Source organism: Mustela lutreola, chromosome 1, assembly GCF_030435805.1.
Source record: "Mustela lutreola isolate mMusLut2 chromosome 1, mMusLut2.pri, whole genome shotgun sequence".
NCBI classification, from domain to species: Eukaryota; Metazoa; Chordata; class Mammalia; order Carnivora; family Mustelidae; genus Mustela; species Mustela lutreola.
In genome coordinates this window covers 141,650,157-141,652,500 of record NC_081290.1, presented here as the reverse complement: position 1 = coordinate 141,652,500, position 2,344 = coordinate 141,650,157, and positions in this window count along the sequence as shown.

Here is a 2,344-nt window from a genome sequence, read left to right as displayed (position 1 = left end):
GAGCATCTCATATAACCATATAGCAATATCAAAACCAGGACATTAACACTGGTATGATCTACGGACTTTATTCAGATTTCATGAGTTGTGTGTGTACTCAGCTGTGTGTGTTGGGGGGCTAGTGTGCAGCCTTGCAATTTTACCATGATCCCACAGAACCATATTGTCACCACAAGTCTACCCCTTTATAGCACATTCCCTTCGCTTATCCCTATCCTGGAAACCACTGGTATGTTCTCTATAATTATGTTATCTCATGGAATCATTCAGTATGTATTTTTTTGAGATTATCAGTCATCTCCTTTTTACAAGTCCTGAAAAAAAAAAATGGCCTTTTGTTGGAATTTAACATGCACTGTTTTTGTGCTTCGGTTAAAATGAAGAGTCCCATTATAACAATCTGTTACAAATAGTTTTGTTTAGGTTCAGACATTTTTCTGTTTTATGTCTTTCTGATGATTCCTTTTTTCATTGTTTTAATATGTGTTTATGAAGTGTCTGGTATTTTGTTGTCTTTGATGACATTGTCTTGTATTAGGCTTTATGTTCTGAAGGAAGCAACACCCAAGGTCTCCTTTTGGCTTTATGGATAGTTCCTAGGCTATTGTTCCACAACTCTTCATTCTTAAGGTGCTTTAACTTGAACTTACCTGCTCTGAAATTCTTGTATGCCTGTCTATTTAGCCTCAACAAGTTTCTAACCTATTGACCTGCCATTTCGTTTCTCAGAATGCCTTGGGTTCATCTATAACCATGAAAGTTTCACTATGTACCTAGTTCTTCAAAGCTCTTTATAAAATTACTCACTGAGATCAGCCCCTCTTGATCTCTGAGAACTCTTATTTAATTTAATTTTTTTTTTTGCAGACAAAAAGGCTCTATTTTTTCCCCCATTCACTTCTCCTATATTGGAATTCAGTTCTTCATTCATTCCAAATAGTCCCTTAATCCTATGGTGACTCAATCATTCTTTACTTGCCCACAGTAAGTTTTTGCTATGGACTCTTGCCAAAGGCAATTCCAAAGTCTAAAAGATGATTCTACCCTCTCTCCATGGGCCCTCAAAGAGCTCTGTTAATCAGACCTGGTTCCTCTGTATGGAACCAATTCTGCCTCTGCCTCTATGGACTGAGCTGATTTGAGCTTCCTGTAATTCTGTACTTTATGTGATGACTCTACCAGTGCGGCTAGTATGGAAGGGAAAAACAACCAGGGGGCAGTTTCCCAGGATCCCCTCTGGAAACTCAGAACAAAGCTCACATTGGCAACCTGACTGTTCTCTATCTAACACAGCAGCTGTTGCAACAACTGGTCTCACATCACAGTCGACAGCCCATGAATCCTGCCCATGAGTTTATTTGAAATTCTTAGGTGGATCACATCCAGTCTGGGTGATTTACTGATATCTGTTTTGTCAGTTAAAACTAGAACATTCTGTGCATTCACTACAATTCTACTGTCCATTTCAAGGACATACATCTTCTGTGGTAAAGGGCAAGGCAACATTGTCTCCTCTATTTCAAGAGCACACTCTCTCTTCTGTTTCTCTTTATCATCCCTTGGTGCATTCCTTTGATGCCTTTAGATTCTTGGTTTTGTTTTTGACATTCTTTGGGGTTTCTTGCAAGGTGTTCTTTAATGGATTGTAGAATTTCAGAAATGAAAGGAATGTTAAAATGCAATTTCGTCCAGATGCCCCAGCCTAAAGATAAAAATCTACATTTGAAGGAAATTATGTGACTTGTGACTCATTAATTAGATTATATCTCTTTTGGATATACATGTTTATTTTTTGCTATTTGTGTTAATATAACATTTTTAGTAACATGAAGTCCCTTTTGGCTTTAAATGCTATCCCTTGGTAAACTTCCATGGTGCTCCAGTGAGGGGTATCTGATAAATATTGTTGTATGTCCAACCTGGCAGCTTCTTAGTCTTATTCTGCTATCGGGATCCAGAGGACCCTCCCCTGACCAGCAGGAACTTAAGGCAGCAGTTCTGCCTGCCCATCCCTGCTGGGTTCAAGAATCCCTTCCTCTGACATTTCTGATGGTTTCTGCCTGACATCCTCTAACAGCTTGTTCATTTCTCCACAGACAGAAATTCCTGTTACAGTGTGTGCTGTTTATAAAATGCCCTGCTTTCCCAAAGGCTGCTTTTGCAGAGCATCTCATTTTGCCATCTCTATTGGGAGATCTGAGACATGACACACACAGGGTTTAAGTGGGATGGAATGAGATGGGAAGCCCTTCCATTTCTTTCCGGAGGGTGTGAAGCCAGCCAGCTTCTTTGGACTCACCATCCTGCTGCCTTATTTTTACAGCTAAAATGAGGCCCAAATTGT